Source organism: Montipora foliosa, chromosome 9 (genome assembly GCF_036669935.1).
Source record: "Montipora foliosa isolate CH-2021 chromosome 9, ASM3666993v2, whole genome shotgun sequence".
Classification (NCBI taxonomy): Eukaryota; Metazoa; Cnidaria; class Anthozoa; order Scleractinia; family Acroporidae; genus Montipora; species Montipora foliosa.
The window spans coordinates 42,485,392-42,504,244 of NC_090877.1; the positions used below are offsets into that span (position 1 = coordinate 42,485,392).

An 18,853-nucleotide genomic window follows, 5' to 3' on the forward strand; every position below is an offset into this window, starting at 1 on the left:
TACCAGTCTACAAGAACTGGGCTCCAGGTGAACCGAACGGGAACGCCAACGAACCATGCGGCATGATGTTTACTGGGAAAAAGACAGATCAGCGTCCCCAAACGGCGTCTGGCTACTGGAATGACCTGAAGTGTTCAAGGGATCAGGCGTACCAAAACTGGGAATGCGGCTTTGTCTGCAAGAAACTGGCCTAGATAGCAAGCCAATTTCAGCGACTAATACCAGCAAAATAGTGATAGGATTGTTTAAAGAACACTATGCTAGTAACGCGGGACTATTGATTCGTTCCTAAAAGGACTTAAAGTGTAATGAAGGAAAAGGGAAATTAAGGAAACGGTGTGTAATAAAAAAAACTAATTAAACCATTGCTAGCTTTTTTTGTTCGTTCATATTTTTCGGCAGTCGCATAAGAGGAGGCCAATACAGCAGTTACTGTGCAGAAGGAGGTCAGTGTTTTTAAGACGTTTGCGTTAATTGTTTCTGCGCATCCTTACTACGCACGGAAATACACAACCCTAACCCTAACCCTAACAATGAACAAAATCTATCGACTAAAGTTTGAATTTTTTGTAAAATGTACGATCGAATTCTGTTCTTTTTAGCTCTTAATTCATCCGTGCAACGTTTTCAAATACCTTTTGAAGGATTAAGTTTTGTGAAAACGTTGCCTTACATACGGCTGGCGCGCAGAAAATTTGAATTGACCAATCAGGATTCAACAGGCGGAAAAAACTTGACTGTCTTGACGTCAATGTAAGGTAGCATGAAAGACATTGAAATCACGTTACCTTTTCTCACTGGAGATGGCATTACATATAACAATAAAGGATTCAGAATTCCAAAAGCCATATCAGATTGTAAAAAGTTAAAAATTTGAACCACTTTTTGTCTCCAAACTTCTAATTTGGCGCCAAAAATGGGCCGCTAGCGTTCGGCACGGCAACTTGCTGTTAGTTTGTCGAGTGTCGCCAGGTATGATAATAGTTGTGCTAATAAGCGAGTCCTCCTCAAATAAAACCCTAAATTCTCAAGTTAATTGTTAGAAGAGGCCAAAGCAACTTTAGAATTGTCTTTATTTTTGTTAGCTGCCAAGAAAATGGCTATTATCGTGTCCTTTCGGTAGGACAGCTAGGTTTTGACCGCTGCTCGTACTGCGGGCGCAGCCACCGTATGCAAGGAGTAAATTTGGAATTATTTTCCCAACAGACCCACTTCTTCAAAATATGACTGAGATTGTTTGCCTCCGTTGACTCACCTTCGATATTTTTGACTATAAACCCCTGTAGACCATGCTGAATTACGTGCGCCAATTTTTCAAAATCAGGGAAGTTTTCCCCACCGTTATCTCTGAAACGAAGACGGTGACCCCCTATTTTTTTTGCTTTTCTGACGCAAGTAACTCATTATCTAGCTGCAGTAAAAAATTTTAAAAAAATATGTCGACTAGAAAATTTTCGCGCGAACGTCCTTTAGTGTAATTTGTCAGTGAAAGTGATTGATTTTACCAAAGACTCTACATTCTGTACAATTTGTCTGTATGTGTGTTTCACTTCGACAAATTGATTCTGAAAGTTTACGGTAGGGTCCCACGGTGAGATTTCCGGTCTCTACTTCATGTAACACTACGTATAATGTCCCAAGAGTCCTTAAGCTTTTAAGAGGGCGATTTGCAAGATGGACTTAGCGAATGTTCTCGATGGTACTTGTGACTCTTGATAGTTTTATAGGGAATTGTTATTTCTTAGTTTTTAATTCTATGTAATGCGTACATCCTATTCTATGGTTAAACATATAATACGTGCGGATATTTTGCGAGTGCCTAGTATTTCGGGGAGAGGAGAAATATGAACAATGAGCAAAATGTCCGCTCGTATTATATGTAAAACTATAGAATAAGAGATTTATTATTCCACTACCAAAAAATTGTTATTTTGGCCTCTATCCTACTGTGTAATACCGCCTCTCATTTTGCAAGTTCTCTTGACCATACATGGTGAAATGACGCAATAGTGGAATAGTAAATGTTTCAATTAATTTCTTATTATCAGATTATTGTAGTGTTATAGTGAACTGTCATTTCTCTTTTTCTTATTTTTTTAATTGTATTTAATACTGTTTCCCAATTGTCTTCATTAGCTAAATACCTTTTGACAGTTTAAAAAACGATCAAATATGTGTGTAAGAATTCATTCATTTTCAAGTTTTTAAATCTTGTTTAAGTAAACATGTTTTGTCTGTGTGAATGGGGCATTAGCGCATTAATGCGTACTCAACGTTTTGGTTTTTTGCATCGATCTGCAGAACACTATTTCCCTTCAGCCTAAAAAGAAGTACTCTTGAATGACCAATCGAACTAAACCGGCCAAGTTGGAGGTTGGGGTATTCGATCTCGGCACCTGCTGATCACAGGTACATATATAACTAATCTACTAGAAACTGTACTAATAACTACTGTACTAAAAATAACAACAAGGAGTTTGTACGTTGAGGATTGGTAATTAAAAGGCGACGACTGAAATTAATTATGCACTAAATTCGCGCACCTGTCGCTTTAATTATAGAAATATATATCTAACCGATTTTTCAAAAACATGCCCCTAAAGTCTTTGGCATCGTTTTCATAAATCCAGACATATATTGGCACAGAATTTTCCGAAATGATCAGGAATGCCCTAGTCTGACTCCAGATGCTTAGAAAGACCCACAAAAGTTAGACACGCTCATGAAAAAATAACAGCGAACAAATGCCACCCACTTTCCGACTGGGATTTTTGGCTTATTTCAAAAGTTATGACTATCTTCGTGAAAAGATTGCGTGTTTTATCGAAAATCAAAGTTTAAATTAACTGCATGTCAAGAACAAACCAGACAATTAATTAAAAATACCCCGACATATAATTTTGGAGGAAGGTGTCAAGAGGACATAGCGATGTTGATCACATCCTCTCACTCAAATCTGACGGGAAACAAACTTGATTAGTGAACGTCTATACTTTTTGTAAAAGGGGCGGACATTAAGAAAACCTTATCATTTTTGTTATTTTAATGAATATACCCCCGTAATTTACAATTATTATGCTTTCAGAAAAAACGATACTTTAAAGGGGCTTGCATGAAACGTCCCACCGTAAACCGGCACGAACGAATTATGGTCATTTGGGGTATACTGATACCTTAAAATTCCACCACCACTCAGTTAGATTATTGGCGATTGAATTTTATCGCTCTGAGAAATCGTCGGCTGATAAGAGTTTTGTTCTGAGAATAAGTGTCGTACTTGAGACCTTGCCTCGTACCGGTAATAAAAAAAGAAGTTGTTTATCAATTTCATCTGGAGAGTAGCCTGCCAATAATTTCTTTGTTAAGAAAATGACGCTTGTAGTTTTCGAGCACAAAGCAAGATACGTTGTTTCTGTCCTTACCGTAAATTACAAACTTCGGCTTTAGGAGGCTAAAATAAACGGATAACCAAACACATGCAAATACCGACGCCACGTTTCTCGTCAAATTTTCATTGATTTCTAAAAGCAATTGTCCATGATTTAATCTTTGGACAGAGTCATATCCTCAATTAGGAAGCTGAGACATTAGAAAGAGCGCAATTGAGCTTTGAGCGCAGGGTAAAATTTATGACTTAAAAAGCGGCGAAAGCAATTCTGCCGTATGTCGTGACAAGGAAACACAGCCTAATGATTTTACCCGACGAAATACGTCAATCTGAAAGTTTGTTCAGCACGTCACGAAGCGAATTCCAAATCACATTATGCAGGCTTATGGCATGGAGAAAACGACGTGTAACTTATTTGTTATTCCACTTGTGTGTTTTCGCGCATTGCAGTAAACTTTTTAATAATTGGTCGATTGCCTTGATAGGTCCCAGTTAATCATATCACGAAATATTTGCAATTATGGATTACGGAGAGCAAATCGTGCCTGCTGTTTATCGTGCTGTGGCCCAATTTTGTGTTGGTCTTAATCAACTTTGTTTCAACACCGAGTCATTTACTTAAGGCACCATTAATCTAATTGAAGGTTTAGCTCACGTTCGCTTAAGTAAATATTCATCAAGGTTACTTCGTCAGGAAGTGACTATGACTTATGACTATGTGACCACAGCTGTTTCGGTGGACATAAATTACACGTCAATTAGGCTTCCAATGTGCTATCTCGCACGTATAACGACCTCAGTATTCTACGAAACTTATCATTCACACAGAGCAGGCTGCTAGAGCAGATAGCAAGAGAACAAGGTACACGTGGAGTTTGTTGTGGTGTTTGTTTATTTTTCTTTTCCTCGTTGATGAATTATCCTGAAGGCCCAAATGAACGGGCCTAACTTTGGGTCGAGCGTGCGGCTTCTGTGGTACATATTTGGTAACAATGCTTAAGTGAACTGAGACAATTTAAACTAATAGGTGGAAAATGGCAGGATATGCGTGATGTATACCTTGTCGGTACATTTGGACGATCTCAAGGCAGAAAAAGCCATTTGAGGTCAAAATCAAAATGCTAAGTAACTTTCAAATGACGCAAATAGTAACCTCGGTAAAATGTTTGTCTTGATCCAGTTGCAGAACCGACCCTGATCCTTGCAGATAACTGACTTGTCGGCCTCCAGGAAAACAATAATTATCATCAGCATGAAGATTCTTGTTCTGACGCTGCTCCTGGCTTACCTCTCAGCTGTTAAAGCGTGTAAGAACAACTCTTTTTGCCAATTTTAGGGTTTACGTCCCTTAGCTTCAAATACGTACCTTGATCAACACCTTTACCCTGTTTGAAAAGAGGTAAAGACCGTCCCTAACTATGTCTCTGCAGCATCTCAAAGGGAGTAAATGCCTTGTGTGATTTTGTCAAATTTCGTGCGCCTTTGAATCAGTTTTTCGCGGTTTTTGTGCTTGCTAGCTTGTAAACATAGGCGCTAAGAAGTCGAGTTCTTTGGGTGGCACCCTCTGCTTTGAGCGTGATTTGATCACGTACTCAGTTACCACCAGAAGTCTTGTCCATGGCACTTTTTGTAAGTTGAAAACTACACATTTATGCCTTTTTTGCTAATAATCAATTCGTTGAATGGAAGTTGAATAGTTTTATTGCAAGTTGTGACAACATGTACAAGATCAATAAATCCAGGGCACTTATCCTGTCTTGTGCAAAGGGGAGTTTCCTCGATTTTCTTTTTAGTGTTTGATAACTGAGTTTGTGGTTAGCTACATTAGATGCTGTTGACTATTTTGACTTCCTACTTAATACCCGATTTGCTAGGGACCTTCCGTTTGCTCATTGCGTGGGCTTTGGAGAAGTAAAAAAAAAGAGAAACCAAGAGTTGGCAAGATCTCAATACTTTCTAATTTTCTGTAACTCGCTCAATTACGGCCTGACCACACCTAGTTTTCGGGAAAGCCTTTTCATAACTGCCTTATAGGCGTGCGATTTCCGACAAAGGCATTGTGTCAACGAGCCTAAGAAATCCATTACGAGTTGACTTAATCAGCAAGCTGCAGTGCTCTGTGCGAGGCTGGACTATTTAGGAAGATAGGAAGCATTCAGGGTGCTCAAAGATTTTCAGCGTTATTTCTTTCCTTCCTGATACCAACAGAGGCAAACGTTCGCCTTGCTTTTGGAAACAAAGACTTCAGATTGTCTGAGAATCGAGTGACTAGCTCTCCCGAAAAAAATTTCCTTTCAAGAGCTCGCACTTTCACTTCCGTCATTTCCGTATCAGTTTTGTCTTGCGTACAAAAAAACCGGGAATACCACTATTCGTGGGATAAAAAATTCCGTTACCCCAGCGTTTAGCATGTCCACGGCCGCTGACCTAGGAAGCTGCGGACTCTGGGTACGAGATTGAAAATCGTCCCTAGTACGATTCCACTAGGTCGAATGAGCCACAACGGTAAGGATTTCCTACGTGTTATTCCGGTCCAATCCCTGCTCAATTTAGCATGAAATTCCAAACAACGCTAATGCCCCGCTCATTGGAGCACGTTCAAAGTGTCAAATGCCCTGCTAATGTCCGCATAGTCCCGGGGTTTGGGGCCGGGGATGGGCGGGGATTTATTTTGATAAGTGCTTAAGGGTTAAACGCCGCCGAGGCTGAACTAAAAGCAAGATTTATGATAAATAGTCTTGCTCTTGTGCCGATTGTGGGGTTTTGTTCTCCTAGAATTTCCTGTAAGGAGGATAAAATTTAACTTTTATAGATGACGCCGATTTCTCACAAAGGAGGGCCTTTGATTTTTGATATTTTTCTTAATAAATGGTCCTGATAACCTCTATATTTTTAGACTCATCATGTCCTGAAGGATGGGTGCTTTTGAAGGCTTCTGCTATAACGCCCGTGACACCGTAAAGACTTGGCAACAAGCACGGGATTACTGTTCAGAAATGAATGCAGACCTTGCGAAAATCACCAGTCAGCAGGAAAATGATTTCGTCCTAGCACTAGCCAGGAGGGACGCCCCAGGTGTGGAACAGGTCTGGATCGGACTCTTGTGGCATGCAAGAGGCGCAAACTTCTGGTGGAGTGATCTCTCTGTACCAGTCTACAAGAACTGGGCTCCAGGTGAACCGAACGGGAACGCCAACGAACCATGCGGCATGATGTTTACTGGGAAAAAGACAGATCAGCGTCCCCAAACGGCGTCTGGCTACTGGAATGACCTGAAGTGTTCAAGGGATCAGGCGTACCAAAACTGGGAATGCGGCTTTGTCTGCAAGAAACTGGCCTAGATAGCAAGCCAATTTCAGCGACTAATACCAGCAAAATAGTGATAGGATTGTTTAAAGAACACTATGCTAGTAACGCGGGACTATTGATTCGTTCCTAAAAGGACTTAAAGTGTAATGAAGGAAAAGGGAAATTAAGGAAACGGTGTGTAATAAAAAAAACTAATTAAACCATTGCTAGCTTTTTTTGTTCGTTCATATTTTTCGGCAGTCGCATAAGAGGAGGCCAATACAGCAGTTACTGTGCAGAAGGAGGTCAGTGTTTTTAAGACGTTTGCGTTAATTGTTTCTGCGCATCCTTACTACGCACGGAAATACACAACCCTAACCCTAAACCCTAACAATGAACAAAATCTATCGACTAAAAGTTTGAATTTTTTGTAAAATGTACGATCGAATTCTGTTCTTTTTAGCTCTTAATTCATCCGTGCAACGTTTTCAAATACCTTTTGAAGGATTAAGTTTTGTGAAAACGTTGCCTTACATACGGCTGGCGCGCAGAAAATTTGAATTGACCAATCAGGATTCAACAGGCGGAAAAAACTTGACTGTCTTGACGTCAATGTAAGGTAGCATGAAAGACATTGAAATCACGTTACCTTTTCTCACTGGAGATGGCATTACATATAACAATAAAGGATTCAGAATTCCAAAAGCCATATCAGATTGTAAAAAGTTAAAAATTTGAACCACTTTTTGTCTCCAAACTTCTAATTTGGCGCCAAAAATGGGCCGCTAGCGTTCGGCACGGCAACTTGCTGTTAGTTTGTCGAGTGTCGCCAGGTATGATAATAGTTGTGCTAATAAGCGAGTCCTCCTCAAATAAAACCCTAAATTCTCAAGTTAATTGTTAGAAGAGGCCAAAGCAACTTTAGAATTGTCTTTATTTTTGTTAGCTGCCAAGAAAATGGCTATTATCGTGTCCTTTCGGTAGGACAGCTAGGTTTTGACCGCTGCTCGTACTGCGGGCGCAGCCACCGTATGCAAGGAGTAAAATTTGGAATTATTTTCCCAACAGACCCACTTCTTCAAAATATGACTGAGATTGTTTGCCTCCGTTGACTCACCTTCGATATTTTTGACTATAAACCCCTGTAGACCATGCTGAATTACGTGCGCCAATTTTTCAAAATCAGGGAAGTTTTCCCCACCGTTATCTCTGAAACGAAGACGGTGACCCCCTATTTTTTTTGCTTTTCTGACGCAAGTAACTCATTATCTAGCTGCAGTAAAAAATTTTAAAAAAATATGTCGACTAGAAAATTTTCGCGCGAACGTCCTTTAGTGTAATTTGTCAGTGAAAGTGATTGATTTTACCAAAGACTCTACATTCTGTACAATTTGTCTGTATGTGTGTTTCACTTCGACAAATTGATTCTGAAAGTTTACGGTAGGGTCCCACGGTGAGATTTCCGGTCTCTACTTCATGTAACACTACGTATAATGTCCCAAGAGTCCTTAAGCTTTTAAGAGGGCGATTTGCAAGATGGACTTAGCGAATGTTCTCGATGGTACTTGTGACTCTTGATAGTTTTATAGGGAATTGTTATTTCTTAGTTTTTAATTCTATGTAATGCGTACATCCTATTCTATGGTTAAACATATAATACGTGCGGATATTTTGCGAGTTGCCTAGTATTTCGGGGAGAGGAGAAATATGAACAATGAGCAAAATGTCCGCTCGTATTATATGTAAAACTATAGAATAAGAGATTTATTATTCCACTACCAAAAAATTGTTATTTTGGCCTCTATCCTACTGTGTAATACCGCCTCTCATTTTGCAAGTTCTCTTGACCATACATGGTGAAATGACGCAATAGTGGAATAGTAAATGTATTCAATTAATTTCTTATTATCAGATTATTGTAGTGTTATAGTGAACTGTCATTTCTTTCTTTCTTATTTTTTAATTGTATTTAATACTGTTCCCAATTGTCTTCATTAGCTAAATACCTTTTGACAGTTTAAAAAACGATCAAATATGTGTGTAAGAATTCATTCATTTTCAAGTTTTTAAATCTTGTTTAAGTAAACATGTTTTGTCTGTGTGAATGGGGCATTAGCGCATTAATGCGTACTCAACGTTTTGGTTTTTTTTCATCGATCTGCAGAACACTATTTCCCTTCAGCCTAAAAAGAAGTACTCTTGAATGACCAATCGAACTAAACCGGCCAAGTTGGAGGTTGGGGTATTCGATCTCGGCACCTGCTGATCACAGGTACATATATAACTAATCTACTAGAAACTGTACTAATAACTACTGTACTAAAAATAACAACAAGGAGTTTGTACGTTGAGATTGGTAATTAAAAGGCGACGACTGAAATTAATTAGGCACTAAATTCGCGCACCTGTCGCTTTAATTATAGAAATATATATCTAACCGATTTTCCAAAAACATGCCCCTAAAGTCTTTGGCATCGTTTTCATAAATCCAGACATATATTGGCACAGAATTTTCCGAAATGATCAGGGAATGCCCTAGTCTGACTCCGGATGCTTTAGAAAGACCCACAAAAGTTAAACACGCTCACGAAAAAATAACACCGAACAAATGCCACCCACTTTCCGACTGGGATTTTTGGCTTATTTCAAAAGTTATGACTATCTTAGTGAAAAGATTGCGTGTTTTATCGAAAATCAAAGTTTAACTGCGTGTCAAGAACAAACCAGACAAGTAATTAAAAATACCCAGACACATAATTTTAGAGGAAGGTGTCAAGAAGACATAGCGATGTTGATCACATCCTCCCACTCAAATCTGACGGGAAACGAACTTGATTAGTGAACCTCTATACTTTTGGAAAAAGGGCGCTACATTAAGAAAACCTTATCATTTTTGTTATTTTAATGAATATACCCCCGTAATTTACAATTATTAAGCTTTCAGAAAAAAGATACTTTAAAGGGGCTTGCATGAAACGTCCCACCGTAAACCGGCACGAACGAATTATGGTCATTTGGGGTATACTGATACCTTAAGATTTCCACCACCACTCAGTTAGATTATTGGCGATTGAATTTTATCGCTCTGAGAAATCGTCGGCTGATAAGAGTTTTGTTCTGAGAATAAGTGTCGTACTACTTAAGACCTTGCCTCGTACCGGTAATAAAAAATGAAGTTGTTTATCAATTTCATCTGGAGAGTAGCCTGCCAATAATTTCTTTGTTAAGAAAATGACGCCTTGTAGTTTTAGAGCACAAAACAAGATACGTTGTTTCTGTCCTTACCGTAAATCACAAACGTCGGCTTTAGGAGGCTAAAAATAAACGGATAACCAAACACATGCAAATGCCGACGCAACGTTTCTCGTCAAATTTTCATTGATTTCTTTAAAAAAAATTGTCCATGATTTAATCTTTGGACAGAGTCATATCCTCAATTAGGAAGCTGAGACATTAGAAAGAGCGCAATTGAGCTTTGAGCGCAGGGTAAAATTTATGACTTAAAAAGCGGCGAAAGCAATTCTGCCGTATTTCGTGACAAGGAAACACAGCCTAATGATTTTACCCGACGAAATACGTCAATCTGAAGGTTTGTTCAGCACGCCACGAAGCGAATTCCAAATCACATTATGCAGGCTTATGGCATGGACAAAACGACGTGTAACTTATTTGTTATTCCACTTGTGTGTTTTCGCGCATTGCAGTAAACTTTTTAATAATTGGTCGATTGCCTTGATAGGTCCCAGTTAATCATATCACGAAATATTTGCAATTATGGATTACGGAGAGCAAATCGTGCGTGCTGTTTATCATGCTGTCGCCCAATTTTGTGTGCGTCTTAATCAACTTTGTTTCAACACCAAGTCATTTACTCAAGGCACCATTAATCTAATTGAAGGTTTATCTCACGTTCGCTTGGGTAAATATTCATCAAGGTTGCTTCGTAAGGAATCGTTTTCCGTGATTATGACTATGTGACCACAGCTGTTTCGGTGGACATAAATTACACGTCAATTAGGCTTCCAATGTGCTATCTCGCACGTATAACGACCTCAGTATTCTACGAAACTTATCATTCACACAGAGCAGGCTGCTAGAGCAGATAGCAAGAGAACAAGGTACACGTGGAGTTTGTTGTGGTGTTTGTTTATTTTTCTTTTCCTCGTTGATGAATTATCCTGAAGGCCCAAATGAACGGGCCTAACTTTGGGTCGAGCGTGCGGCTTCTGTGGTACATATTTGGTAACAATGCTTAAGTGAACTGAGACAATTTAAACTAATAGGTGGAAAATGGCAGGATATGCGTGATGTATACCTTGTCGGTACATTTGGACGATCTCAAGGCAGAAAAAGCCATTTGAGGTCAAAATCAAAATGCTAAGTAACTTTCAAATGACGCAAATAGTAACCTCGGTAAAATGTTGTCTTGATCCAGTTGCAGAACCGACCCTGATCCTTGCAGATAACTGACTTGTCGGCCTCCAGGAAAACAATAATTATCATCAGCATGAAGATTCTTGTTCTGACGCTGCTCCTGGCTTACCTCTCAGCTGTTAAAGCGTGTAAGAACAACTCTTTTTGCCAATTTTAGGGTTTACGTCCCTTAGCTTCAAATACGTACCTTGATCAACACCTTTACCCTGTTTGAAAAGAGGTAAAGACCGTCCCTAACTATGTCTCTGCAGCATCTCAAAGGGAGTAAATGCCTTGTGTGATTTTGTCAAATTTCGTGCGCCTTTGAATCAGTTTTTCGCGGTTTTTGTGCTTGCTAGCTTGTAAACATAGGCGCTAAGAAGTCGAGTTCTTTGGGTGGCACTCCTCTGCTTTGAGCGTGATTTGATCACGTACTCAGTTACCACCAGAAGTCTTGTCCATGGCACTTTTTGTAAGTTGAAAACTACACATTTATGCCTTTTTTGCTAATAATCAATTCGTTGAATGGAAGTTGAATAGTTTTATTGCAAGTTGTGACAACATGTACAAGATCAATAAATCCAGGGCACTTATCCTGTCTTGTGCAAAGGGGAGTTTCCTCGATTTTCTTTTTAGTGTTTGATAACTGAGTTTGTGGTTAGCTACATTAGATGCTGTTGACTATTTTGACTTCCTACTTAATACCCGATTTGCTAGGGACCTTCCGTTTGCTCATTGCGTGGGCTTTGGAGAAGTAAAAAAAAGAGAAACCAAGAGTTGGCAAGATCTCAATACTTTCTAATTTTCTGTAACTCGCTCAATTACGGCCTGACCACACCTAGTTTTCGGGAAAGCCTTTTCATAACTGCCTTATAGGCGTGCGATTTCCGACAAAGGCATTGTGTCAACGAGCCTAAGAAATCCATTACGAGTTGACTTAATCAGCAAGCTGCAGTGCTCTGTGCGAGGCTGGACTATTTAGGAAGATAGGAAGCATTCAGGGTGCTCAAAGATTTTCAGCGTTATTTCTTTCCTTCCTGATACCAACAGAGGCAAACGTTCGCCTTGCTTTTGGAAACAAAGACTTCAGATTGTCTGAGAATCGAGTGACTAGCTCTCCCGAAAAAAATTTCCTTTCAAGAGCTCGCACTTTCACTTCCGTCATTTCCGTATCAGTTTTGTCTTGCGTACAAAAAAACCGGGAATACCACTATTCGTGGGATAAAAAATTCCGTTACTCCAGCGTTTAGCATGTCCACGGCCGCTGACCTAGGAAGCTGCGGACTCTGGGTACGAGATTGAAAATCGTCCCTAGTACGATTCCACTAGGTCAAATGAGCCACAACGGTAAGGATTTCCTACGTGTTATTCCGGTCCAATCCCTGCTCAATTTAGCATGAAATTCCAAACAACGCTAATGCCCCGCTCATTGGAGCACGTTCAAAGTGTCAAATGCCCTGCTAATGTCCGCATAGTCCCGGGGTTTGGGGCCGGGGATGAGCGGGGATTTATTTTGATAAGTGCTTAAGGGTTAAACGCCGCCGAGGCTGAACTAAAAGCAAGATTTATGATAAATAGTCTTGCTCTTGTGCCGATTGTGGGGTTTTGCTCCCCTAGAATTTCCTGTAAGGAGGATAAAATTTAACTTTTATAGATGACGCCGATTTCTCACGAAGGAGGGCCTTTGATTTTTGATATTTTTCTTAATAAATGGTCCTGATAACTTCTATATTTTTAGACTCATCATGTCCTGAAGGATGGGTGCTTTTTGAAGGCTTCTGCTATAACGCCCGTGACACCGTAAAGACTTGGCAACAAGCACGGGATTACTGTTCAGAAATGAATGCAGACCTTGCGAAAATCACCAGTCAGCAGGAAAATGATTTCGTCCTAGCACTAGCCAGGAGGGACGCCCCAGGTGTGGAACAGGTCTGGATCGGACTCTTGTGGCATGCAAGAGGCGCAAACTTCTGGTGGAGTGATCTCTCTGTACCAGTCTACAAGAACTGGGCTCCAGGTGAACCGAACGGGAACGCCAACGAACCATGCGGCATGATGTTTACTGGGAAAAAGACAGATCAGCGTCCCCAAACGGCGTCTGGCTACTGGAATGACCTGAAGTGTTCAAGGGATCAGGCGTACCAAAACTGGGAATGCGGCTTTGTCTGCAAGAAACTGGCCTAGATAGCAAGCCAATTTCAGCGATTAATACCAGCAAAATTGTGATAGGATTGCTTAAAGGACACTATGCTATTAACGCGGGACTATTGATTCTTTCCTAAAAGGACTTAAAGTGTAATGAAGGAAAAGGGAAATTAAGGAAACGGTGTGTAATAAAAAAAACTAATTAAACCATTGCTAGCTTTTTTTGTTCGTTCATATTTTTCGGCAGTCGCATAACAGGAGGCCAATACAGCAGTTGCTGTGCAGAAGGAGGTCAGTGTTTTTAAGACGTTCGCGTTAATTGTTTCTGCGCATCCTTACTACGCACGGAAATACACAACCCTAACAATGAACAAAATCTATCGACTAAAAGTTTGAATTTTTTGTAAAATGTACGATCGAATTCTGTTCTTTTTAGCTCTTCGTTCATCCGTGCAACGTTTTCAAATACCTTTTGAAGGATTAAGTTTTGTGAAAACGTTGCCTTACATACGGCTGGCGCGCGGAAAATTTGAATTGACCAATCAGGATTCAACAGGCGGAAAAAACTTGACTGTCTTGACGTCAATGTAAGGTAGCATGAAAGACATTGAAATCACGTTACCTTTTCTCACTGGAGATGGCATTACATATAACAATAAAGGATTCAGAATTCCAAAAGCCATATCAGATTGTAAAAAGTTAAAAATTTGAACCACTTTTTGTCTCCAAGCTTCTAATTTGGCGCCAAAAATGGGCCGCTAGCGTTCGGCACGGCAACTTGCTGTTAGTTTGTCGAGTGTCGCCAGGTATGATAATAGTTGTGCTAATAAGCGAGTCCTCCTCAAATAAAACCCTAAATTCTCAAGTTAATTGTTAGAAGAGGCCAAAGCAACTTTAGAATTGTCTTTATTTTTGTTAGCTGCCAAGAAAATGGCTATTATCGTGTCCTTTCGGTAGGACAGCTAGGTTTTGACCGCTGCTCGTACTGCGGGCGCAGCCACCGTATGCAAGGAGTAAAATTTGGAATTATTTTCCCAACAGACCCACTTCTTCAAAATATGACTGAGATTGTTTGCCTCCGTTGACTCACCTTCGATATTTTTGACTATAAATCCCTGTAGGCCATGCTGAATTACGTGCGCCAATTTTTCAAAATCAGGGAAGTTTTCCCCACCTTTATCTCTGAAACGAAGACGGTGACCCCCTATTTTTTTTGCATTTCTGACGCAAGTAAGTCATTATCTAACTGCAGTAAAAAATTTTAAAAAAATATGTCGACTAGAAAATTTTCGCGCGAACGTCCTTTAGCGTAATTTGTCAGTGAAAGTGATTGATTTTACCAGAGACTCTACATTCTGTACAATTTGTCTGTATGTGTGTTTCACTTCGACAAATTGATTCTGAAAGTTTACGGTAGGGTCCCACGGTGAGATTTCCGGTCTCTACTTCATGTAACACTACGTATAATGTCCCAAGAGTCCTTAAGCTTTTAAGAGGGCGATTTGCAAGATGGACTTAGCGAATGTTCTCGATGGTACTTGTGACTCTTGATAGTTTTATAGGGAATTGTTATTTCTTAGTTTTTAATTCTATGTAATGCGTACATCCTATTCTATGGTTAAACATATAATACGTGCGGATATTTTGCGAGTTGCCTAGTATTTCGGGGAGAGGAGAAATATGAACAATGAGCAAAATGTCCGCTCGTATTATATGTAAAACTATAGAATAAGAGATTTATTATTCCACTACCAAAAAATTGTTATTTTGGCCTCTATCCTACTGTGTAATACCGCCTCTCATTTTGCAAGTTCTCTTGACCATACATGGTGAAATGACGCAATAGTGGAATAGTAAATGTATTCAATTAATTTCTTATTATCAGATTATTGTAGTGTTATAGTGAACTGTCATTTCTTTCTTTCTTATTTTTTAATTGTATTTAATACTGTTCCCAATTGTCTTCATTAGCTAAATACCTTTTGACAGTTTAAAAAACGATCAAATATGTGTGTAAGAATTCATTCATTTTCAAGTTTTTAAATCTTGTTTAAGTAGACATGTTTTGTCTGTGTGAATGGGGCATTAGCGCATTAATGCGTACTCAACGTTTTTGGTTTTTTTTTATCGATCTGCAGAACACTATTTCCCTTCAGCCTAAAAAGAAGTACTCTTGAATGACCAATCGAACTAAACTGGCCAAGTTGGAGGTTGGGGTATTCGATCTCGGCACCTGCTGATCACAGGTACATATATAACTAATGTACTAAAAACTAAAAACTGTACTAATAACTACTGTACTAAAAATAACAACAAGGAGTTTGTACTTTAGGATTTGTAATTAAAAGGCGAAGACTGAAATTAATTAGGCACTAAATTCGCGCACCTGTCGCTTTAATTATAGAAATATATATCCAACCGATTTTCCAAAAACATGCCCCTAAAGTCTTTGGCATCGTTTTCATAAATCCAGACATATATTGGCACAGAATTTTCCGAAATGATCAGGGAATGCCCTAGTCTGACTCCAGATGCTTTAGAAAGACCCACAAAAGTTAGACACGCTCACGAAAAAATAACACCGAACAAATGCCACCCACTTTCCGACTGGGATTTTTGGCTTATTTCAAAAGTTATGGCTATCTTAGTGAAAAGATAGCGTGTTTTATCGAAAATCAAAGTTTAACTGCGTGTCAAGAACAAACCAGACAAGTAATTAAAAAACCCCCGACACATAATTTTAGAGAAAGTTGTTAAGAAGACATAGCGATGTTGATCACATCCTCTCACTCAAATCTGACGGGAAACAAACTTGATTAGTGAACCTCTATACTTTTGGAAAAAAAAGCGCTACATAAAGAAAACCTTATCATTTTTGTTATTTTAATGAATATACCCCCGTAATTTACAATTATTAAGCTTTTAGAAAAAAAGATACTTTAAAGGGGCTTGCATGAAACGTCCCACCGTAAACCGGCACGAACGAATTATGGTCATTTGGGGTATACTGATACCTCAAGATTTCCGCCACCACTCAGTTAGATTATTGGCGATTGAATTTTATCGCTCTGAGAAATCGTCGGCTGATAAGAGTTTTGTTCCGAGAATAAGTGTCGTACTTGAGACCTTGCCTCGTACCGGTAATAAAAAAAGAAGTTGTTTATCAATTTCATCTGGAGAGTAGCCCGCCAATAATTTCTTTGTTAAGAAAATGACGCCTTGTAGTTTTCGAGCACAAAACAAGATACGTTGTTTCTGTCTTTACCGTAAATCACATTCTTCGGCTTTAGGAGGCTAAAAATAAACGGATAACCAAACACATGCAAATACCGAGGCCACATTTCTCGTCAAATTTTCATTGATTTCTCAAAAAAAATTGTCCGTGATTTAATCTTTGGACAGAGTCATATCCTCAATTAGGAAGCTGAGACATTAGAAAGAGCGCAATTGAGCTTTGAGCCCAGGGTAAAATTTATGACTTAAAAAGCGGCGAAAGCAATTCTGCCGTATTGCGTGACAAGAAAACACAGCCTAATGATTTTACCCGACGAAATACGTTAATCTGAAGGTTTGTTCAGCACGCCACGAAGCGAATTCCAAATCACATTATGCAGGCTTATGGCATGCAGGCTTATGGCATGGACAAAACGACGTGTAACTTATTTGTTATTCCATTTGTGTGTTTTCGCGCATTGCAGTAAACTTTTTAATAATTGGTCGATTGCCTTGATAGGTCCCAGTTAATCATATCACGAAATATTTGCAATTATGGATTACGGAGAGCCAATCGTGCGTGCTGTTTATCGTGCTGTCGCCCAATTTTGTGTGGGTCTTAATCAACTTTGTTTCAACACCGAGTCATTTACTTAAGGCACCATTAATCTAATTGAAGGTTTATCTCACGTTCGCTTAAGTAAATATTCATCAAGGTTAGTTCGTCAGGAATCGTTTTCCGTGATTCTGACTATGGGACCACAGCTGTTTCGGTGGACAAAAATTACACGTCAATTAGGCTTCCAATGTGCTATTTCGCACGTATAACGACCTCAGTATTCTACGAAACTTATCATTCACACAGAGCAAGCTGCTAGAGCAGATAGCAAGCCAGAACAAGGTACACGTGGAATTTGTTGTGGTGTTTGTTTCTTTTTCTTTTCCTCGTTGATGAATTATCCTGAAGGCCCAAATGAACGGGGCTAACTTTGGGTCGAGCGTGCGGCTTCTGTGGTACATATTTGGTAACAATGCTTAAGTGAACTGAGACAATTTAAACTAAATGGAAAATGGCAGGATATGCGTGATGTATACCTTGTCAGTACATTTGGACGATCTCAAGACAGAAAAAGCCATTTTAAGTCCAAATCAAAATGCTAAGTAACTTTAAAATGACGCAAATAGTAACCTTGGTAAGCTGTTGTCTTGATCCAGTTGCAGAACCGACCCTGATCCTTGCAGATAACTGACTTGTCGGCCTCGAGAAAAGCAAAGATTATCATCAGCATGAAGATTCTTGTTCTGACGACGCTGCTCCTGGCTTACCTCTCAGCTGTTAAAGCGTGTAAGAACAACTCTTTTTGCCAATTTTAGGGTTTACGTCCCTCAGCTTCAAATACGTACCTTGATCAACACCTCTACCCCGTTTGAAAAGTGGTAAAGGCCGTCCCTAACCATGTCTCTGCAGCATCTCAAAGGGAGTAAAGGCCTTGTGTGATTTTGTCAAATCTCGTGCTCCTTTGAATCAGTTTGTCGCGGTTTTTGTGCTTGCTAGCTAGTAAACATAGGCGCTAAGAAGTCGAGTGGCACTCGTCCGCTTTGAGCGTGATTTGATCACGTACTCAGTTACCACCAGAAGTCTTGTCCATGGCACTTTTTGTAAGTTGAAAACTACACATTTATGCCTTTTTTGCTAATAATCAATTCGTTGAATGGAAGTTGAATAGTTTTATTGCAAGTTGTGACAACACGTACAAGATCAATAAATCCACGGCACTTGTCCTGTCTTGTGCTAAGAGGAATTTCCTCAATTTTCCTCTCAGTCTTTGATAACTGAGTTTGTGGTTGGCCACATTAGATGTTGTTGACTATTTTGACTTCCTACTCAATACCCGATATGCTAGGGACCTTCTGTTTGCTTATTGCGTGGGCTTTGGAGAAGTCAAAAAAAAGAGAAACCAAGAGTTTACAAGATCTCAGCACTTTCTAATTTTCTGTAACTCGCTCAATTACGGCCTGAACACACTTAGTTTTCGGGAAAGCCTTCTCAATTCAGCATGATATTCCAAACAACGCTAATGCCCCGCTCATTGGAGCGTGTTCAAAGTGCCAAATACCCTGCTAATGTCCGCATAGTCCCGGGGTTTGGGGGCGGGGATGGGCGGGGATTTACTTTGAAAAGTGCTTAAGGGTTAAACGCCGCCGAGGCTGAACTAAAAGCAAGATTTATGATAAATAGTCTTGCTCTTGTGCCGATTGTGGGGTTTTGCTCCCCTAGAATTCCCTGTAAGGAGGATAAAATTTAACTTTTATAGATGACGCCGATTTCTCACAAAGGAGGGCCTTTGATTTTTGATATTTTTCTTAATAAATGGTCCTGATAACCTCTATATTTTTAGACTCATC

The 18,853-nt window shown here is 39.6% G+C and overlaps 1 protein-coding gene and 2 long non-coding RNA genes across 3 annotated transcripts in view; all 3 read left to right on the forward strand.

Moving 5' to 3' along the window:
• LOC137970910 (1-aminocyclopropane-1-carboxylate synthase-like protein 1) overlaps positions 1-18,853 on the forward strand; it is a 114,647-nt gene that overhangs the window by 60,440 nt on the left and 35,354 nt on the right. The gene's annotated exons all lie outside the window — the stretch shown is intronic.
• LOC137970504 (uncharacterized) lies at positions 4,111-6,317 on the forward strand. Its single transcript, XR_011116822.1, has 3 exons — positions 4,111-4,250; positions 4,569-4,695; positions 6,285-6,317. It is a non-coding gene; the product is annotated as an uncharacterized lncRNA (long non-coding RNA).
• Positions 10,637-13,446, forward strand: LOC137970229 (uncharacterized). The gene is made up of 3 exons (XR_011116779.1): positions 10,637-10,794; positions 11,112-11,238; positions 12,828-13,446. It is a non-coding gene; the product is annotated as an uncharacterized lncRNA (long non-coding RNA).